Raw genomic sequence first — 23,273 nt, forward strand, 5'->3', positions numbered from 1 at the left:
GGGACTGCTACGGTCAACTGACTTATTCAAAAGTTTGGAGCAGAGGGGGCCAAGAGGCGACCTCCATGCCCTCTGCACCTCCTGAGGGGCAGAAGCACAGAAGGAGGCGCCAGCCTCTGCTCCCTGCTCATCACTGACAGGACACAGGAATGGCACAGAGCTGCACCAGGGAGGGTTCAGACTGGACACTGGGAAACATTTCTTTACTTTGATGTTGGCCAAACACTGGAACAGGCTTCCTAGAGAGGTGGTTGATGCCCCACTCCTGTCAGTGTTCAAGAGACATTTAGACAATGGCCTCAGTAATATGCTTCAGTTATTTTGGTTAGCCTTCAAGTTGGACTAGATGATCTTTGCAGGTCTCTTCCAAGTGAATATTCTATTCTATTCTATTCTATTCTATTCTATTCTATTCTATTCTATTCTATTCTATTCTATTCTATTCTATTCTATTCTATTCTATTCTATTCTAATTGCCAAGTAGTGGAAGACATCAATGTGTTCCATCATGTCCTCAGTTACTCTGAACAGTCCTAGTATCCTTGGTTATTGACAGTTATATTCATCAAAGAAATGTAGTTCCTTCTGAAGCATACACTTTCCTATAGCTATGATTATTGGCTGTCATCTATATCATCTGGTATTTAATTTATCCCTTGATGACCAGATAGTCATATTCTAAAACAGTGTTATTTGACTATTTTGTCTTTCTTGTTTCATATGAATTCATCATTACGAAGCTTTACTGTTACTAGATTATTCTCTTACCAGAAAAGGAATCATGATTTCCTGAAGAAAATAAAGGCAATCGAATTGAAAGATCTGTACTGAAAGTACTGGTAAGGAAATTACCATCTTCTGTGCGTGTGTAGAAAGATAAGTTAGTTGCTGATAAAACAGAATGCCGATTAATATTACATATTATCAACCAGTTTATTACCGATTTTCAAAATTTTTCTAATTCATACAGTTCATATTTCCTACACAGACCACATAAGCTAAACTTTTTATCGGAAGAAATGAATTGTAAGTAACTTAATCATGTATATGTTTGAGGTGCCTAGAATAGTATCTATCTGATTGCATTCTATAGTCTAATTGTAGTCAACGGATGCCCTTAACAGCATTTGCCAACTGCTAATTTTGCCTTATGGTACTTTACTTGTAATCTTAGCAAACAAAATCAGTGACTCTTCCTGTTTAATTCTGAATAATGCTCTTTGCATAATATATTTGGGGAAATTCATCACATGAATATTTCTTGACTGAATACATTATCCTAAATAAATTAGAATATATATGTATATTTACCATAGAAGCATAATATACTGAAATAAAACTAGAAACACCTAAAATATAAAAGGATTTTTTCACATGCATACTTGTTGCATATTTTGTGCAAAAGGTTAGCTTATTTATCATATAAAAGCTTTGCTCCCTTCGCTGATCAGAATGAGAGGCTGAAGCAGGACTTGAGCATGTAAAAACTATTGTCTACATGAATTACTCTTAACACTATACAAGTGATAAGTCCCAAAGAGTGAAGACTTAAAAGATTTATTTCTTGGACATGGAAGGTTTTTTATTTATTTACTTTTTAATTTAAGTCAGATTCACAGCTCTCATATACTAGGACACTTTTCATGCTTTGACAGTAAAAGGAGACTGGTGTGTTAAATAAGCAATGTGAAATACATTTGAGCAAATGAAAATTAGAACCAAAATGGCCGATGAGTCTGGTTCTGATCATTTACACCCATGTTACAGCTCTGTAGCCCAAGTTTAATTAGCAGAGTTAATCATGATTGATCAGTTTCATGGAAAGGGAGGGCATCACATTCTCTCTTGTGCCGAGTAAGTCTTGGAGCCAGTGAGATGGTAGAGATGTGTGATCAGCTCCCTGATTTTAAGGCCAGGCCTGCCTCCAGTGAAATTGGAAGCTGCTGCCAAGGAGCTTAGTGTTGTCAGGTCCTGGGCATTAAGCCACTGGAAAATAGCCATGCTGGATTTCTGTTCTGCTGTCCCAGCTCTCCCCATGTGTTGGAAGGAGGCATGGAAATGCAGAGCCCAGCTGTAGTGCAGATGCATCAGCTCAGATGCATGCTCTCTGGAATACTTGTTCCTGGGTTATAGCCCAACAGGGACCAAAACCTAGCTTCTGAATCTGTTATTCTAAAACAAGTAGGCTTATCGATGGAAAGGGAGCAGCAAAACTAGACAAAAGTGGGAGCTCAGAATACAGAATTGTCAGCACCTGAGCATAACATTGCCTGGGTAGTAAATGGAAAGACAGTCTAATTTGAAGGTCGGTGTAGAGCCAGAGTCTGACTGCTCCTACTTATAGTCACTGTCAGTACCTTATAGAATTGATCAATGCAAGACACACATTCTTCTATCTTGTGACACTTTGCTTGATTTTAGTTAATATCCCAATTTTAATCTAAAATTTCAATTTCCTAATCAGATCAATCCAAGCTTGTGTGATCTTAGAAGTCTTTTTTAAACCCTCCCCCTTCTTTTTTAATGATAGCATTTCTGTGTTTTAATTAAAAATACTAAAAGAGGACTTGGCCTTCAAGCAACCTTTTTTCTTTAAAATGTTTGGCAGTTTACTAGCTTACAAACCCTTTCTGATTATTTCCTTAGTAGGCAATTGCTTGAACTGAATGAATACTTTTTTTTGTTTTCTACAAACCATCATTTTTCTAATGAAAGAAAATTGAAAAATTCCCAGCCAGTTCTAAATTTAAACAATTTAGCTTTACTGTGTTTGCACTTCTTTTGTGTCTGTTTTCTTCAAACACTGTAGCAAATTAGTTTACTGAAAGAAATACTGGAAAAAATAGCAAATAATGATATAATGGTGGAAAACAATCATCAAATCAACATTTCAGACTCCAGTGACTAATCCACACAGCATAATCTGACACTCAGAACTAAATCCCTCTAGCTCTGTTGCCTATGCCATGTGACCTAGGTACCCTATTAAACCAACTTTAAGACTTAACATTTTTCATCAGATTGTTCATGAACTCAGGCAAGTTATGATTTCAGAATTATTTAAAAGCATAATCTGACCTATCAGATCTCACACACACACACACAGAGGATTACTTCATCATTTATTTGGGGGAAAAAAAAGAGAAATGAAGTGACTTCATTTTAAGAGTTGGTGTCATGAGGTATTTGTGCACTTCCCACCAACAGGTTATTTCCCGAACAAAAGGTTAACTTCTATGTCTTTTTCTATCGCAGGGTTTTATAAGCAGATTTACATACTGTGTACTCTACTTTGCACACTTGTTCATATGTCACATCCTGCAGCCAATCCAAATTAGTATCAACGGAGAGGAAAGAATAACACACAGCAAATAAAATTGTCTATAAAACATTATGATATGGTGAGGAAGGTTACTGGCTGCACATCCTGCCTGCTATTTAGAGTAATTACAAAAATTAGCTTCGGACATGGCCACAGATGTTCCAGGCTCATGATATTGAGGCCTAGCTTTTTTTATTTGAACAATTTGTGCAGGCCAGCGTTTAGCCTCACAGTCAAACATACAGCTCACGTCCCTACAAAGAGAAAACAAATGATCTGCATTTACAGTAGGCTTTAAATTTGCCAGAGAGACTCAGCCTGAGACAAAAGGTCAGGGAAGGAAGGATATTCTGTGTAGTTACAGAAGCTTTTGACATAGTAGTTTCTCTTCACAAGAGTGATCCTTTGATGATACTTAGAACTGCTTATAAATGTTACCCGAATGCTACCAGAGCATAGTATTCTTAATATTGGATTTCAGCATTGTATTGCTAGCCATATTTATATATCCATGAGGTATTCTGAAGAAAAAAGAAAAAAAAAAAAAAAAAACATTTTTATGGAGCCAAAATAAGACAGTACACCCTAAGGAGATTGGCATCTTATACAAACATGCATATGCATCCCAAAGCGAGGTATGCATCAAAAATTATTGCTGGGGAAAATAAACAACTCCAGAGATGACTAAAGGGAGAAGCAGTAAGTATTCACTGAATGAAAAAAAAAAGACTCTCAGTGAGACAGAAAAGAGTGAATTTTAAAATAAAGGGGCAAAGCCAGCACTGAGAAGCTGGAGATAGAGAATAAAAGGCAATTCATTGTGTATATTCTGTACACAGAAAGCTTATATTATCACTAGTAGAGATGTTGGCTATGATCAGAATGGAGGACATGCCCACTCAGGCAAACCCATCTACCATAACACTTCTCAGGGATGCTCAGATCTGTGCTGGTGTGCTAGTATGAGCTTATTGCCAGGTCAAAAACTTGTAAAAGACAAATTAAGAAATGTAATGATCACAGCAGTGAAGAGGCACCTTGTGGAATTTTCAAGAGGACCTAATTGTGTGATACTTGCTGATTGTCACTGGAGTTGCTGTAAATGCCTAAGTATTCTTAGAAAATCACACAACCATAAATCCCTAGGCATCCAACTACCTGAAAACATTTGGTTCTCTGACCCTAGAGATATTTGAGGGATTCAAACACAGTCTCAGTGAGCAGCTTAGAAATCGGGGAAAAAAAAGGTCACTAACTTTCTTAGTAGATTAACTTTTTCTTTATCATACTGTGGTATGTCTTATTGCACAGCCATTTCTGAAATTGCTTAGTATAACTGATGCACAGAAAAATGATGATTGACTCAGAAGAGACATGCTTAAAAAAAATCAGGACATGATATTTAGGCTAATAACATTTCTGAACAGCTTGTTTGGGAGAAAAGGTACTTTACACATTTGGCAAGCATGCTAAATTGTGTCTACATGAAAAAAAGAAAGAACAAGCAAAGCGTTACATGATATTAAATAAGATCAGATGCTGTTCTTGAATAATGCATTCAGATGCACTTGTTCCAATTCAGAACTGAAAAATAATTATTAACATGCTATATTTAAATTATTAAATATTTAACCAAACTTACACAAGAACAAGTTAGCAACAAAAGACTGATTTCACAAACAAAAAAACAAAAACAAAAACCCCTGCACTGAGAAAATCATCAGAGAAAAAAAAGAAACAAGTACCAAACTAAGAATGACAACTAAGAACATATCACTGACAATGCAGGCAACAGAGCACAAAAGGTTGTACACCAGACTGAATGTATTTCAGCCTACAGTGTATACAGGCAGATCCTTTGATTTAGGTCATGCTTCTTTTAGGTATTATTCCAGGAAGTAATCTCTACAAGTTTTGTGAAGCTCAGCTGGAATGACTGTAGTTATTCTGGCAGAAAATGCCACCAAATTTTAGGCTAATATCAGAAATGAGTACTGCCATTGACCAACCCCACTGGAGCATGGTGGCATGTGATTCTGGTTATGTTGCCAATTAGTCAGGGCAGTAAGTTTCAAAATGGTAAGAAGAAAAAAATATATATATAAAAAAAAAAAAGTTTTATTTTCTGGTAGGGAAAAACAAACAAATAAAAAACTTGTGAGGCCTTTGTGTATTTTCCTATATCATAAATGCTTTTTTATAGCAAATAGCAAATACAAAGTACTACTGAAATTCCATTAAGTAATTGTAATTTTAGGATTAAGGAATATGCAAATGAAAGACATGTTATTTGTCTTTTAAAGGTGAATGTTCCAATGTAGCCAGCCATGAGGAAATATATCTTAATATTATCAATTATATAGAAAATCCTGACACACCAGACTGTCTTCTATTCATCATAGCTATACCAACCTGAAACTAGTGTAGAGATTTGGATTTAGCTCTACTCTGCAGGACTGTACACTTTTCCATTCCTAACTATCATTTATTTTATGCAATGTAATTGAGATAAATTTCTGACATTACCATAGCCACCTGGTTATATTCAAGTTGGCTGACCTGTGCAGGTCCTGTAGTCTTGATGAGCTGAAAGAAATTTTTAAAAAGCTAAAAGTTCGAAAAGTTTCTATATGGAAACTATGGTTTCTATTTGTCTAAGAGAATTCACAGTGGGTAGTTTTCAAATTAACCTTGAATGTATATGGACCAAATCTCCATACTCATTCTTTTTGATATCAAAAAAAAAAAAAAAGCTTGTTCGTTCGTTCTTTTCTTTCTTTCTTTTTCTTTCTTTCTTTCTTTCTTTCTTTCTTTCTTTCTTTCTTTCTTTCTTTCTTTCTTTCTTTCTTTCTTTCTTTCTTTCTTTCTCAGAAGAAGATTGTTATAATAAAATAGGTAATATATCAGTGATATAAAGTCAATTCTTTATGTATTTTCAAGTACTAGATTTACATAGTTCTTTTAAAAATGTGTATAGGAAGTTCAGGAAATTCATCTGCTTCTTTCTTTGGAAATATTGTATTATGATTACCTCTTAAAAAGAGTTATTTGTAAATCAATACACATATCTAACTGGTTACACATTGTCCCATTGTACCTAGGAACCAAATCCTATTCCATCGTTTTCCATTGTGATGATTTCCACATTCAGACACATTCATGAGTACACATACACTGAAGGGAAGATACATCTACAGTGTAAAATTTCAAATGGAGGCAAGGAAGGGCAGAGTTCGCATTGACTGAGTTAACTGATGCTTACCTTTTTCTGAGCAGTGAAAACTTCAAATCGGCTAGCAGTGCATCAACACAAACTGTACATCATAAATCAGAAAGTACTTGAGATACAGCTTGTACAAGGCCAGTATTCAAACTTTAACATTATGTGTTGTCAAGTGGAACAGTACATTAATGACATTTTTTCTTTTACATGAGATAAGCAGTTACTTTGACAAAACTGAGCCTTTAACATAAAAGAGATTTCTTATGGTTTAAATTTTCACAGTGCTCTTGCATATATTATTGGTCACTCTATGAGACTTAAAATGTTTTAATACAGTTATATGCCTTTCTTCTAAGGTCATTGTGAGCTGCTTTTCTATCTTCATATTGTTTGAGGCTGCCTTTTTATGACATTTTCCTAAATCTTTAGAATGTAAAACTGTAATTACAGTGTGTTGTTTACTTTCTCCCTGTTTCTGTAGGAGCTTTTCATAGGCTTCCCTCTTGTACTACTGTTGCTGCTAGAGGAAGACTTAAAGTGACAAATAAGACTACTTGGATCAATTATGCTTCTTTTTGCCCATGTTTCAGATGTAATCCCCTCCCCCCAATGGTTCAAACCTCTTTTAATTCATACGACAAAACTTTTTTTTTTTTTTTTCCTTATGGCATACAGTTTTTTTTTAACCATGATATGTTATGATGTCTTCTTCAAATTGTATTCCTTTTTTGTGTAGATAGATAGTGGAGTGTTGGGAGCAATTAACATAACTCAGAGAACTAATTTCCTGTGGTTCTTTAACTCTGTATTTATGGCTTTCAGAAGAGTGGGTCTGTACTCTAAGGATTAGTACAGTCTGTAAATTTTAGTTGTCTGACTTCTTTCTTTTAAGGAATTAAGATAAGAAAAATTCAGAAGTGGCTGAAATCGCAGAAATAAATGCACACTTTGTGAAGTCTTTTCTCCTTTTTTATTTAAAAAAGTCATGCTTTTAAGTTATGTTGCAGAAATACTTACACATCTACTTTTTAGTTGAATCTATTGCACATGTACCTTTCCTTCTGAATTTTTTGTGCCAAACTTGCAAGACCCAAAATCAGGCAATACTTCAGCTGCACTCCTGTAGCCAATGATCTGTTGTTCTAACATTGATTAGAGTGATGATTAGGTTAACACAGACAGAAAATGATTCAATTTGTTTCACATAACAGCTTTTGCCAATATTACAGGCTCCCCCCCCCCAAAAAAAAAAAAAATAAATAAACAAACAAAAAAACATGAAGTTGCCTGTGCAGTCTATCTGATAGCACTAATGGATAGCAACCACAACAGAGAAACCACTGACGAAAAAAATGCTGAGCACCTCCATTTGGGCTCATTCAAATCAGTTTCAGCTGTGAGTCTCTACTACAATAACTGATTCTTAAATTTAAATTTAAATAAGGTGCTGGGGGTGCTGACAGCCCTTAACAGCCTCTAACAACACTGCTTGGCCTCACCTGGGCCCTCTCCCAGCCACCATTTTATCTCAGCCCAGGGTTAGGCCTTATGCCTTTGTCTCTAAGGTGTCTATATCTTGGTGGACCTTGGATCACCCCTGTTTTTGCAATTCTGTGCCTAGAAGCTTCTTTCTGTGTTGTTGTGCTATCCTGCCTGGCCGATGGGGCCTGAGTGTTGCTGTGGGGATGAGCTCATTGCCTGGCTTGCGCTGCTGCCTTGCTGAGCCTGTGTCCCTGGTAAGTACTTGGTGTGTGGGGCTCTCCTGGGAGGCAAAATGGGGAGGGCTGGTTGTGGGGCTGTCTTTTGGGGCTGCCCCCTTGTATCAAGCCTCACAGGCTAGTTGTGGTGGTGTGCTGGGGTTTTTGAGGCTTTTTAATACTTTGTGTAGGTAGAGTTTGCAGCCACAGACATGCATTCCTCCTGAACTTGTTCCATGCTTTCATTATAAACAATGTGTGAAAGCATGTTGCTCTCAAGTTAACTCAGATGTGTGTGCTGGGGTTTTGTTTTTGGCCTTAAATTCTTAATTAAGAAATAGTTATTCACAGAGCTACAACTAGTAATCCTTACTATTTGGAGGGGGGAAAAAAAAGGTATATATTATTTTTTTCTACTCCTGAATACTTAAAGTCTTTGTCTTCAGTGTTCTGTTCCTCTCTTGGTCTCTGCTTTTTGATGTCTTGAACATGAAATTCTGCTAGATGAGAATTTTGGTGGATATTCCTGCCACAGCTTGCAAGGGAAAACTTTTCCTTTTTCACAATCATTAACAATTAGCATGTTCCATCTCCCGAAACCGGATTTAGCTTTTAAATTTAATTTTTAACTACATCTTAAGACCCAATCTCCTATCTGCAGGAGGTGATGAGAAAGGTCTTGCTGGGCAGGCTAGGGCCCCAGAACTCTAGAGCTCACACTTTCCTTTCAACTGTCCTGACATTCTTAAACCATTTACAGAAAACATGTTAAGATCCTTAAGTAAACCCAGGATGAAATCATACTGAAATAATATAATCTCACTAGAAAATCTTGCTAGTTGTTGAGATTAAAGCAAACAAACAACAAAACCATCAGGTAAACATTAATTTCTTTATTTTTTTTTTTTTCAGTTCATTGACTGGTTACACTTCGAGACTTGTTATCTCAGAGATAATTTCATTTTAATCTGTTTAATTAAGTTCACCTCTGACATCTTAAACTGCTACCAATAGGTAGCTGTACTCTACTACAATAGATGCAAATTCCAGCAATACAATTACTCTGTTCAAGTTTTCTGAAAATTTGATGCATAGACCATCTTTCCTCCCACTCATCTCTCAACATTCTTTAGCAAGTAAAACAATTGCTCACAAGGGAGTGTAAGGTAAAATCTTAATGCATTTTTGCTGTCCTCTAATGTAATTTAGCAATGAAACTATTAAGAAGTAGCCAATACTAAGGGAGTTAAACATATAGTTTGCAACCAATGACTAGCAATTGTAGTTGGGACACCCCTTTCATTGTTATGATTGTGAAATGGGTTACTGATTCATTATTGCACTTCTCTGGTTACTTCTCTGGCTAAAATTCTTGATTATGCTTTTAAAGTGAATGTAGCTTGTGACTGGAAACACTAGGGACATGCAGTATATTTAAACACAAAATGGATGAAGCTGGAGTAAGTCTATCAACATGCATATGTTTGTTTTGGGGATTTCTGGTAGAATGCTGAAATGCTCTGTGGAAATGGCAAGAAAAAAAATGTATTTATTCCCAGCAAATACTGTATCACAGTGCTCTTTCCCCTTACTGGGAGTGGGAGGGGAGTGGAGAAAGAAACAACCTACCACTACTTGGGCTTGAGGGGGGTGGGGTGTGTGTGGGGTGCATTTCAGTGAATGTCTGAATGTTATCAGTCACTGACAAAATAATTTTACATTCTAACCATATCTACTCGTGTAACCTTGCATTGTTGTTAGCAAAATTGTTCTATACGGAGAGTAGGAAGATGTTCTGTTTTAGAATGAATACATTCCATCATTCAGGTTGTGGGGAAAAAGGCTTGGAAGAAAAAGAATTTTTGCTCTGTAAACTACCTGTTCTTTGTTGGCTGATTCTGCATTAGTGTGATTCTTAAGAGAGAACGTCTGTCACAATTTTGGTCAATTTTACATGCAGGTGTTATGCTGAAGTGATGCTCTTGGAGTTCCCAGCATCACAGAGTTGGTCTGATTTCCCTAATGAAAGGTTAAAGGGAGTTAGACTTTGGCATGACCCAGGACCTCTTTTATTTTTTGATTTTATTTCTGAGCTTCTGTCAATAATCATAGGAACTGGAGACTTCATGTCAAAGATGGATGTTGTTAGGGAGTTTAAACCTGTCACTTCTATTAATCCCTCTTCCAGTTTCTCCAACTCTTGTGTATGTGTTTAGTATGTACATTTTGTATGTAGAGAGAAGACATAAGAGTTATAAATTAGAGTACAGAAGGCTAGTTGAAGGATATGTGGTGATGCCTTTAAGGAAATTGAAGGTATGCTATGGAAGTTGGCTGGTTTCTTAGCCCACAGTCCATATGCTGAATGCTGTAGCTGCATGTCTGATGCCGAGACTTATGTAAGAACACATGATGAAACTGATTTGGCAAAAATTTTTTTGAAATTCAAAGGAGGAGGAAAGTGTGGAATTACAGAAGGAATTCTGCCAGCAGTTAACACTGTCTGGGAAGAATAACATACAATCTTTCTTACTCTCTTCCCAAAGAAGTTTTGAGGCCACTAGAGAGCACAATAGGTATGGCATGAAAGATTTTAGCTCTTACTTGCTGTAGTAGCAAGTCCTGGCCCTATGAGGTGAACTAGGTGCCCAAAAAATTTTGGCTGTGAAGAAAAAGGTGGTTTTAAGGAGTCCAGCTGTCCTAGTCACAGCCCAATTTAAAGATAGTAGGATGTGAGGTCTGTTACTGTCTTTGTCTTCCTGCTTATGGAATATTCAGAATGTTATTGATGCATGAAAGTAGCTGAATATGAACCTGCAGATTCTGTATCCAGGCTCAGAATGGTAAGCTAAATAGATACGTCATGGGGGTCTTGCATTTTAACCAGAGAGCTAAGAAGAATATTTACTGTGTCTTACAGGACTTGCTGTCTGTCTCCTGTTGACAGCATTCCATTTCATATAGTTGAATACACATTCATTGGAGCGATGAGCGAAATGAATTTGTGCATAGTATCACTTGACCAGAAACTACAGTTTTCAGTGACTAAATTTTTTTTTTTTTTTTTGGAAAAAAGGTTGCCCAGCCTCACTAGAAATGGTAGTGATAGACCTAGACAACTCGAGCTTCCTGTGCATGCTGTTTTCTCTGGAATTTCTCTTGTGATGAATTGTCATAAATCAGATTAAAAGGAGGAGAAATAGGGGTGTGTTTTCCTAGTGGAACAATGAATTCAAGCTTAGGCCTGAATCTCCCAATTTGCCATGTGTTACAGATTGTTGAGTTTCTGCAGATCTCTGTGAGCTTCAGTAAGTCACTCTGCAGGAAAATAGTGATCCGCCTTTGCAAGAACTTAAGACCTAGTTGTTCTTCTTAGGATGCTACCATTTGTCTCTGAGGGTGAATTATTTCTTCCTTTCTCTGGCCTAACTTTTCTCTCCTTGGATCTGAAGAAAGCTCATCTGTGGTTCAGGAATAGCATACTATGTGATGTCAGGAATATAAAACGTGAGGAGAATGAAGAAGTGAGATTCAAATACAGATTTTATTGCAGACTTGTAGGACAATTGTGTTCCTTTTTTTTTTTTTTTTGTCCAACAGTATCTCCTTTAAAAAATGCATAGTATTTTCTTGCTCGTTGCATAGGACTGCGTGCACAGTGGGAACATGGCTTGGGTGTAAATGTCATGCCAGTGCATCTCTCTGACTTGCAGGTTGGCTCTCATTCTCTTCCAGTCAGCCTGGTACAAAGAACTACCTGGGGCTGATCTGTACCTAGTGGAGACAGATTTTTAGTATATTTTATTACACAACTACACATAATATGTCTTACACAGCTTAAGTAATTTTGGCTTTAAAAACCTCTCTCAAGGGAGAGCAGGCCAGTTCTGCAAGCCTATTATTTACTGCTATTGCCCTTGCAATCCTGTCCTTGCTAGATTTTCTGAACTTGCAAACTCTCTAACCTGTCAGGTAAAACAAACCCCAAATGAAGAAAGGTTAGAATGTAAAATCTACAGGTCTGTGTTGAAGTGCTGTTTTATCTACTACAAAAATTGTACCATACAAAGGTGAAGGGAACTGTTAGAGAACGGGTGCCCTGAATGAGAAAAGATTTCAGACCCTGGACCTAGAAGCCTCCTTGTTGATTTATTTGAGAAAACTGCTGTAGTTAGTACTTGATTCAGAGCAAAAAATGGAGTTTCTCCACTCTTCATCTTCAAGAAAAGACGAATGAGCTTTCATAATGGACCTTGCCCTGCCAATAGGAATAAATGACTGTGATTTCCGAACGTTTTCAAGGAGACCTGGAGACTCAATATGCAAAATCTCTCATTCTATCATTGAAAGTGCAGCCTTGGATTATTACTGACAGCCAAGATGCAGTTAAAGTAAAGGTCATGCAGACTATTGACAATAATAAATTCTAAGATTTGCTATCTTTTTGCTGAGGCCTGTGTTAGGCCATGCATCAAAAACCTGTATTAAAAAAAAAGTGGTTTGCCCTCAACCAATAAAAATGCAGTGTACATTTTTCAAGTTTGCTTTTTTGAATGAGCTAGAAAAGGCCTCATATTTCATATTATCTTTTAATTTAACACACTGGGAGTACTGCCCACCAAACAATCAGTTTAATCCTCTGTGCCCACCTGTAATGTATAATTGAAGTTGCATAAAATAATTTCCTGCTAGTAGGTGTAGAAATCAACATGATGGTATATTTGAAGAAAGGCTGAGGATAAACACTAGCAAGTTAATTCATTTTTCAGCAAGTAAGCCTGAGGTTTTAAAAAAAAAAAAAATAATAATCTCTAATATAGCAGGCTAAGTAATTGCCTGTTCCTAATTGGGGAAACAAATGTATTGCTTCAAAACTTGGGGCACATGGTAGTCTTTGTTTGCGACAGCTTCATTATTAAATAGAGAAAAATAAGGTACAGCATGAACAAAACCGGTAGCTAACAAATAAACACTGTTTTAGTTATTGATGTTTAAAAATGCAGGTAAAAGTGACTCTTTGAAATGAAGCAAGGCACAGTAAAGGAGCACTATCTTAATTTCACTACTAAAAGTATGAAATCTTGCTTTGTGATGATTATTGATTTTAAAAAAATCTTTTGACATAAAAATACCATTTGAGTAAAATACTTTGAATATAATGAGTTTGGCTCTCATATAGAGCAGTTTGAGAACCCTGGAAGTTCATTACAGCTCTATGACATTCAGAGAGCAGGTAGTCCATGGGGAGTTACTGTAATTTTCCATATTCAGAATTACAATCTAATCCTGACAAGAGAAGAGCAGTCTTTACAGTGAGAGGGCAGAAATGTTTGTGGCTTTTCAACCTTTGTGCTAGGCTTTTTTTTAAAAAAAAAAATAAAATCAAATGCCATTTGCTGTGGGCAGTTCTGCTACAGGAGCATTTGCACAATAGGAACTGGACAAATGGCACCAAGTAATATAATTTTCAGCAGAGTAGCAACTTAGTCACTGATATCTCAGTCTCAGACTGACAACTTAGTGATGAAAGATGCGATTTTCTGTTCAGTCCTGTGAGTTATCCCCCATACTTGGTTTTAGAGCAGCGAGATTTACACAACATACTGATTTTTAAGGTACTGTTCAAGTGTCTGAATTTACTCAGTGACGTGGCATAGAGCTCCTTGATGGTTTTCTTTAATTGCAACTAGAGACTGAGGAAAGCAGTGACTACTCTAAAATCTGTGGCTCCAATACCACCTATTGGATAAATAAACACATAATTAAATACTTCAAGCATACAGAACAGTAAGAATAGATAAGGGACTTTCCATTTAGCACACAGTTGCTTTTTTCCTGTTGATTTAAGTCTCTTCTCTGTATTGCATTTGGTTGTTGAGACCCTCCTTAAATTGCTCAATTACATTAGCATTTGTTATTAAAGAAACAAACACAGAAAAGCACATACAATTTTTAAATCTTCCATCCATGTGTATTAAAAAAAAATCTAAGCTTCTAGTTTTGAGTGCAATTATTTTATAGTCACGGTAGATAGTTTAATAGTATTTTAAATAATCTTTGTAAGAAAAATATGCATCATAACTGTATTGCTTTAATACGAAGCATTTAAATTATGCAGCGTAGGATAGGCAGGCTTTGGCTTGTAGGTACGGTAAATGTAAATTGCAGAATATTTTCTGTAGTTTAAACTATTCCAGTACTATTTCAGTTAGTTCAGAGTTACCTGATTATATGGGGGAAGTCTATATAGGGACAGTGCTATGGTTTCAGATGCTTGAAGTAATGGAAAGATTTTTCTACATTGGCATAGAAATACTGAATGAAATCATCTACTGTTACCTTTGAGACCTATCTATTTCATACAAATGATGTGTTGACCTCATATGTTAAAATGAACACTGAAATGTAATCAACTTGGTCTTTACTTTTTTACCTTCTAGTCTTGTAACTGGGTTATACCATGACATTTCCCAATTCTCAAAATTGAGTTAAAAAGTGTCTTACCAGTTGCTGTAGAGATAATACATTTGTAGGTGACCCAGAATTCAGTTCTAAACTTAAGGAAAGGTAACTGCTGCAATTGCAGTGGGTTGCGAAGTAAATGTCCATCCATGTGCAGGGGGCAGCTACCTACAGCTGTTCTGAAGTTCATATTGTCTATGGGATATGGGAACGTAAGGCCAGGGTCATTGTGGCTCTGAGCACCCTCAGTTTTTACTGCTGTCATTGAAAGACCTTCAAAAAAGACTCTCTATTTCCTTCATTTGGAGATTTAATGATGCAAAGGACAATGAGAATTAAAAAATAATAATAAAAATGAACACAGGCAGAGGGTACCCTACCTTCCTTCTGTTAAAAATCTCAATGCAATGTACTGCATACTGCTTTGAATAATAGTACAAAAAATGTTTCATAGCTCAAAAGAGACAAAAAAAAAAAAAGAGACAAAAATTTAGCTTAGGTTATGTGACTAGGATTTTAACCTTCTTGATTTTTCTTTTTGTATTAAGTGAAAGTAACTTGGCTAGTTTGTAGCACTTCAGGTAGTGAATGCTAACTTTAAGAAATAATGCTCAAGAATTAAAATCAACTGAAGATTTCTTATTTTATAGTGTTACCCTCACTGCATGTTGCAGGCTTGTATTGCACGGAAGTTACCGCTGAAGCTATATCTGGATGAGGCCATCTTTGTAGTAGGTGGAGGCCTATAGCAGTGAGAGAAGAAATGACTTGCGAGTGGTCCACAAAGCTTGATTCCATATATAAGTGTACAAAAAACAGTGTGAATCTGATCATACGTAATGCTATGCAGCATTCATTGGTTTCAAATGCTGATACTGGTTAGAGTGGCGTGGCAATGACACTTTTAGCGCATCATGTTTGTTTATGCCACATTTTGTTTTGATTCTCCTTTTTTTGTCCATCTCTTATTAGTATTACCTTTTCCAGGTGAGTAGGTCCTATGGTACTGGTAATGTTATGGACCTGGCTTAGGGAGTTTTGCAAGTGCAGGTTGAATTAGTATCTTATCTTCTTGGATCCCTGAGTTATACATTTATTTTGCTTGTAACCAGCTCTTAAACAGGGTGGCTTTAAGCAACCAAGGGCCTATGCAAAACCTGTCTTAACCACCCCATCAGATTATAAAAGGGAAAACTTAATTCTCTCTGAAAAGCTTGCAGAAATAAATTTCTATTGCCAAACTCCCCAAGGTAACTGTGGTGAGCTCATATTCCCTCAGAGCTTTCCATTTGCATTACTTACCTTTAATAAATTATACAGCTTGACTTATCATGCTATCATCCAGCTGTTAAAAAATTTGTCTTGTGTGCCCAGAGGTAGGTTATTAGTGCAGAAAGTCTTTTTAACACTCCCTGCTACTGCAGTAGGAAATCCTGCCAACCTGAAGGATTGATTACTGACCATGCTGGTTCTTGTCTCCCTTCAGCAGTGCTTGGAGGTGGTCAGGATCCTGAGGCTGCCTGTGTGAGTGTTCAGTGGCTATCTCAACACATCATTGCTGTTTTTTCAGGCAATTAGGCTTAGGGAACAATGTGTACTCAAAATGATGTGTGTTGGAACTAAGTCTTGGAGCTGTCTTTTGTCTTATTTAATGGGTCTCTTTATTCTGAATTTAGCAGGGAGGACTGTCAGCTGACCTGTGCTTTGAACCTTACCAAATGGGTTTAAGAAGTTCTGATATACTGGAGGCTTTGAGTCTAAACATGTTTTATTTTACTTTTGGGAGCTGCTTTCAGCACGGGGTGGTGGCCTTAGTGGAAGGGGGGAGAGAGAGCTTTGTGTTATGGTTCTTTCTTTTACCTCAATTTAAAATGTCTACCTTTATACTGATTATTCAGTGCCCTAAAATGCCTTGTGTGAATCATGCAGGGTTTGAAGGAAATGTGACTGTGTATACAATGTTCTGTTTAGGACTTTATTGTGAATTCACTTTGAATTCACATCACATTTCTGCTGTGAGGCTTTTTTGTTGAAGTTCATTACAGTGAATCAATTTTTAGACAGGTTATACCCCATTTTTGTCATTAGGGATAAATTGCTATTACTTTCCATGTTCTTCTACCACAGCTATGTATTTTTTCCATAAGTAGATACACGGTAGAAACTCATTTGTAGCACTTCCAAAGTACTTAGAAGAGCCTTAAAGCATAATATCAAACATGGTAAAAATGTTGTTTCTGTGCAGTTTTTTATATATAGTCTGAGCAACCCCCCTTTTGGAATAATTGGCCTACTCTTGCAGGGAGAGGCTTTACCTGTAGGTAAGCATTCAGAAGTGGTGATGTTAATTTGTGGTCTGCAATAAAACATGAAGTACAGCATTTCCAATGATGTAGGTTTTTGTATGTGTTTTTTCTTTTTTTAGACCTGCTGTGGCTAGAAAATTGTTAATTTGAACTTTCAAATGGCTTCAGCACATGTTCCTGCAGTCTGCTGCATGAGTGCTCTCCTCCTATCCAGAAAGGACGGGCTTGGCAAGCAGATCAAGATGGTTCTCAGAGTAAGGCTTCTAGTAATGCATTGACAACTTCCACTCACCACAGCACTTGACTTGCCATGTGCACATCTCTTGTGTGGGGTGTGTGGCTCATGGTATTTTTGGAACAGCTACTTCCTAAGACTTGTGCAAACTTCTCCAACGTGCTTTTCAGGAATCTAGCATCACACTTTTCTTTGGGGTACATCCAGTTGGGTAAAGTGGAACCCAGTGGTGAGTTGTATCCTACTCCAAACAGCCAGAGTTTCTTGTGGTTTTCTGGTTCCAAAGCTGAATAACTGCCTTCTAATGATGAGATTTTTCTTACACTTTGAATATAGTACATGAACAAAAGGATTCAGTTGCCTAAACATTGGTCAATTGTGCAGAAGCTGAGTATTGAAGATAATGCATTCCCTTACAGTACACTTTTTTTCTGCCACTGGTTCTTTCTAATACATTCAGACACAGAATCATCAAGTGGCTAATAGAGATAGTATCAATAGTGCTACGTGAGGATCTTTCATCACACAGGGTATTTAAACAAAGCCTTCAAGGGACTGACTGGGTCAAACACCACTGAAGATCATTGAACACAGCACTTGTGACATAGAAACAGAATTGTAGAGCTGGTAATGTGCTGAATGTTGAGCAGCGTGTGATCAGGACATGATTTTTCTGGGAAGAATAAGTCTTATGAGCTGAAGGAGTAGCCAATAACTGAAAGAATGCACTAAAATCAGGCTAAAGGGTCTTACCTAGTGAGATTGTTCTTCTGCTTCAGAGAATGATACAACTAAGGTGGGTTACTCTGTTTTAGGATCAATATACAGAAAACTGCCTAATATGTTGACAGCTTACTAAGTCATTGGTCTAAAGACATGTGAGATGTCACAAAGATTAGCATCTTGAAAGACTAACCCCTAAACTTGTACAGCTGTGTATTACAGTGGAACAGGCTTGCTTCTAAAGTTTTACACACCTTTTCAAGGAGAAAAACATTAATCTTGTTTTTCAACAATATTGTGCTAGTCTATTTCAGACCATTTATAAGTTGAGTTATCTTTTGGGGCTGTAGGATTCTACAGAGAATTCCATGTTTCCTGTGTTAGATTCAGCACAAATGCAGGAGCTTCTTTGCAAGATGTAAATGTCGTTTCTTTGTTTGCACTGCCTTGATAGGTAAAGAAAACTTGAATGTTCGTATTTGAAACAAACTCAGAGCAAAACTAAAATTCTATTATTATGCAAGACAAGTACATAATTAGTTTCACAGTTGGAGAATCAAGTCATAACTGAAGCTATATTTCTACTTAAATTCAGTCATAATATTTTTCTAGAGAAGGTGTGAAAAAGGCAAGAGGATACATAATGGGGTTGAGATCACAGTACACTGAAAGAACAATTTATTCCCAGTCTGGAAAGATAGAAACTATTTTGATTCTTTTCTACCGAATTGTTTTCCATCTGCTCAATAGATTACAGTGTAATATTATATTATGGCCTGTAATGTGTATTTATGTAATTATTATTAATCATACTATATTATTTAGCATATCAAATTGCATTGTAATTACTTTCTTCCTGATACTCTGAAGAAAACATCAGGGTGATATTTGACTCCCTAAAAGTGGAATAAATGGAGCTAGTTATCTTTTCAGCATAATCAGGTGACTTCCTCCTTCTGACTTGAAATAACTGCAAGGCCTGGCCAGAAGCCAGTGATTATTTAATATTTTAGTCTCTTCAGTGCAGTAGGGTATTCCACTTGGTATCTACAGAATGTTGCAGAAGAAAACAATTCCAGTCTGCTTTTGTTCTTATCGGCTACTGAAAATGTATGCTTGTTTCATTTTTAAATGCAGCACTTCATATGCTCCCCCAAGCAGGTGATATGAACAAAGCCAGCAGTTTGGACCTACATAAATCAAATGCGAACAACTTCTGTGAAGGGCGTGACAAAATGCTATCAAAAAAAAGTATGTGGGTGGGAGATAAACTGCTCTTAAGCCTCACAGCACAAATTAGGTGTGGACTTACTTTACAAAGGAAACACAGAAGCAATGAGTTAACTGTTGTATACCCTGTAGTGAATTCATCTAGTAACACTTGAACTGTGATTGCAGCATGGTGCTGACTTTCCTTCTAAAAACAGTCTGTCAGATACATCTGCTGCATCTGTACATTCATTGTCAGTTTGATGGCCTCATTCTGCACTCTTCCTGTATGAGGAGGTTTTTAAATATAAGCTGGCTAGGCTCGTGTAGAAGAGATGCAGATTCAGGCATGGAAATAGCGGTGATCCCTGACAAGAATATGTCAACATCGTAATGAGAAATTCTTTAGGTTTTGCTGGGCCTAGATTTAGACTAGGTCCATCTGCAAAAGTTTTGCATCTCTGTTATGGGGCTTGCACTTGTTCTTGTTTCTCAAGGCAAGGTGCTTATAGGTGAGGGGATGTGTCTGACCGCTGAGCAATGAGAGGTCATTTTATAGAAACTGCCAGTGTCCAGCCAGCAGTGCGGTATTTGTGGGATTGAGAGAAGCACCAGGCAAAAGAGTTTCTAGCCTAGCAAAGGGGGATCTTGGTTAGAAACTGAAGGCTTTGCTTTGAGGAGCAGGCTTTTAGAACTTATGTGTCTTATTAAATAGCTACTGGATTAAAAATCAGAAACGCTCCTGAAATCAGAACCCAGAACTCTGGCCTCCTTTTTTGCAATCTTGTAGTTGGGATGAGGGGAAGATAATCCCCCTGCTCTAGCCTCATCCTCTGTACTTTGTGCAGAACCAGAGCACAGCTGCGTGCCGTATGCTTCTGGGTCAGGACTTGAGTGCTCCAATTAAACTGTCTGACTTGGCAGCACTCCTCATCTCTCTGTCAAGATGTGTCCCAGGAGCTTTCCAGATCCATGCGGAAACCTAGGCACAAGGAAAGGAGATCTGGGCAAACAGGCTGGTGGGAGCTGCAGAGTGTGCCAGCCATGTCCTGGCTCTGGGCTTGCTTGGGTCTGAGTTGCAGCTGTGCCCTGGACAGCACGGCCCACACAGCTCCAAAGAGAGACTCAGGCTTCTGAGTTAGCTTTGAGTAGTTATGAAACAACTGGCATCTTGGGTTCAGGCCCTTTTGAAAGGGGCAAAAAAGACATGTCAAGAAAGGAGAGGCTTTTGGGTGTTTGATTCTTTGGAAGGATCAAGCCTTCAACTGTCATGATTCTTTTCTCATATCAGAGAATTGGAAGCAGTTCAGTCTAGTTCTTTAGGTAATGCATTTTGTGGATTGCTATGGTGTGTGTGTTTGCATCCCATACTGGGATGCAAATATTTACATGAACATACATGTAAAAAGAAGTGTCGTTAAAAGAGTAGGCTCAAGAAATTAGAGATGAAATATCAATCCTTTTTTATCAAATGATAATTAATTTCCCTTCTAGAACTTGGATTTAACTGATTATAAATGCATTTTACTCTAAGGACTAATTTAGCAACTGGGTCAGTGGCTACAATACCAACCTCATCAGTTATATGATGGATAAAGGCATCTGACACTACCTTTGCTTTTTGAAAGGTTTCCAGCAGATTCTTCTGTCATGTTGCGACTGCATTCGATCCGTAGCTTTCAAAAACAATAAAACATGTAATGACTTTGTAGTTGATAATGCTGCATATTTATCAAGAACAGAAAACTCTTCCCTGAAGCATAATACTTCAATTTATTGTTATTCAGAGTAATAGTATTTCTGTACAATAATTTATTAAAGTTGGCATAAATGAAGAATGACCTATAAGTAGAAAATCTGGGGTGGGTAAAGCATCTAATTGTTTCTTTGTAATGTGGATAAGAATACTATGTTTCCTGAACCATTTAAATGGCAAAGTATTATTCTCTTTGAAATTGCATTCTATAACAAGCAGTATTAATGTTAATAAGCTTTTAAGTACAAAAATTAATTGTAGTGCATGTGCACTAAATATTTGCACCACAAATAAGAATCTGGCTGTGGTTGAGCCAGGTGTAGACAGACAGTTTACTAGCTTTCTACATGCAGTTGTCAGTGTAGGTTAATCCAGGCCTGACACAATCCTCAGATTCACTCTAGGGCCCCTCAGCACAGACTATGCTTGTTATGAATGCTGTCAGATAGTCTGATGGATTTGTTTGTGGTGTAACACCATCGCTGAATTGAGCAGAAGCTGCCACTTCATACTAGCTTGTGAACATGAAGCAATTCTTCAGAAAATAAATATATAAATAAAAAGGGGGGGGGGGGGGGGGAGGGAAAGAAACAAAAACAAACAAAATACCCACTAATCTACTTTAAAAAAAAAAAAAAGTAAAGATGCTTATGTCAGTCATTCATAAGTGAAAGATCATGTTATCCAAATTCAAAAACTGCAAACACTAATTTCTATTTAGTGAAACCAATGAAGTAATCGATGGAGTTAACAGCATCATTATAAACAAAGTACAGCCTTAAATGATGTGACTATGCAATGTATTAGAATACTGTACATGTATTTCAAATAAATTCAAGTTTATTTTTGTGCAGGTATTTGTTTTAACTATTTTTTGGGGGGAGACTAGTTCTCTGATTTAATCTGTAATATTTCTGTATAAACAATATGACACTTATATATTAGAATATGAAATCTTTTTTTTTGCTGCAGAGATTATACAATAACACAGTTACCATACTTGACTGAACAGATATTAAGGCATGAGCTTTTCTGGAAAATAGAATTTTTTAGGTTTTCAGAAAACAGTGCTTCAATGTGTATTTTTATTTGAAAATAAGATTCTGCCCACAGGTTAAGTTACTCTTGTCAGTGGTGTGTTTTTTAATTTCAAATGTGAACTTCTCATTTATATTCTTCATCACTTACAGCGGAGTTTAGACAAAGAGCATTTGTACTGAACTTAAAGGAGACACTTTCAGTCTTTCAACTAAGTGAAAGAACTGAGCTCTAAATTACTTGTATATGTTTTTTAATCAAATAATTTGTTGTACTTGAGATCACAGAAGAGAATTTTTACACTTGCTGAGGCTTCAGGATGAAGCCGGTTACTTGAAACTCCCTGTAGGGCCAGTGGGGGGAAAAAAATCAGGCCCATACTGTGGCATAAGTCATCTTCCATATTTGAGATGTCTATTCTGTGATTACATGAACCATTACAGTCTTTTTTCCTTTCTTTTTTTGACCATAGCAAGAAAATAGGGTGAGAAGCTAAGATGTGTATATCTGTATTCTAGAGTCTGAAGTTAGGTATGGGTCTCACCTTAAATATTATCCAAGCTGCTGTCAAGTTGGTGTAAGTCTTGCCATTAGTATTTAGGGTCAGTTAATCATGTTCCTAATGAGTCATCTGCAAGAATCTTAAGCAAGACTGTTAAGCAAAACACTTTCTCCCTGTGTTAGAAAAAAGGTCTTAAGTATATGATATAAAAGATTAATAATGTTAGGAAATATTTTCTTTTGGAGTAGAGTGTTATTGCAGCTTAGGATAATTAGTAATAAAAATGTATAACAAAGTGACAAGGAGCTTTGATGTTTAGGTACATTAAATTGCACCTCACCTATGGGAAATAACTCCTTATGAATATCTGTTCTATAAGATACAGAGCAAGGACATCACATTTGATGAGCTAGACAAATGGATTTTCTTAAGTATTTTATTACGGGAGGAATTATGTTTTATAGTCTAGAAGTTATTTAAATATAAATTCATATCAGTGGTATCCTCAAATGTATTTCTACAGTTGTTTTACTATAAATCAAAAATGATACTGTAGTAGCAGATTACTTTCAATTCCATAAATAGGAAAATAGAAAACCTTGAGGACTTGATCTGTCCATGTAACTTCTCAACTATTGTAATTTAAACCAGATCTTACTATGGTCTTTCACAACAAACCATTATGAAATATTTATGGCTTTGATTAATAGTATCTGCAAAATGAGAGTTCAGGTTGTTTTTTTATTTCCACTTTAACATGCAAAAGATTTCCATCTAATAATTGCCCATAATACTGTCTA

The sequence above is a fragment of the Anas acuta genome, chromosome 4, assembly GCF_963932015.1.
Source record: "Anas acuta chromosome 4, bAnaAcu1.1, whole genome shotgun sequence".
In the NCBI taxonomy this organism is placed as follows: domain Eukaryota; kingdom Metazoa; phylum Chordata; class Aves; order Anseriformes; family Anatidae; genus Anas; species Anas acuta.